The sequence below is a fragment of the Monoraphidium neglectum genome, assembly GCF_000611645.1.
Source record: "Monoraphidium neglectum strain SAG 48.87 unplaced genomic scaffold scaffold00956, whole genome shotgun sequence".
Classification (NCBI taxonomy): Eukaryota; Viridiplantae; Chlorophyta; class Chlorophyceae; order Sphaeropleales; family Selenastraceae; genus Monoraphidium; species Monoraphidium neglectum.
In genome coordinates this window covers 1-580 of record NW_014012672.1, presented here as the reverse complement: position 1 = coordinate 580, position 580 = coordinate 1, and positions in this window count along the sequence as shown.

Here is a 580-nt window from a genome sequence, read left to right as displayed (position 1 = left end):
ACCTCCACCACCCGCTCGCGTCTTATGCGGCCGGCGGCGGCGGCCGCGCCGCGTACGGCTCCCAGGTGCCGCTGCTGTCCGCCTCTGACGCCGCGGCGATCGCCGCCGAGGAGGGCGCCGCGCCGCTGCCCCACATCCTGACAGCGCCCCCTCACAATGGTGGCCGCAAGGGCAGCAGCGGCGGCGGCGGCGCCGCCGGCGGCGGGGCCCGCGTGGCTGGTGCCAAGGCGCCCAAGAAGAAGGGGAGCACCGTGTCCCACGTGCGCAACTGGCTGCGCATCGACGAGCACGGGGAGACGAGCATGATCCAGGCCGACAAATACAAGCTGACCCACAAGCTGGGGGTGCAGGTGGGGCCCGCGGGGGGCAGCGGCCGCGGGCGGGGCGAGGGCGCAGTGGCCCTCCCATCCGTGCTTTGGGCGCGCGGTACGGCGCGCGGGGTGCTGCCGCGCGCGCCCCCATGGGCCGTTCCGGGCCGCAGTCCGCGTGTGCGACACTGTACGGCTGCTGTGCCTGCGCTCAGCCTCCCTCTCGATTGTTTTTTGCCCACGAAACCCGCACACTCCCCCCACATATGTTT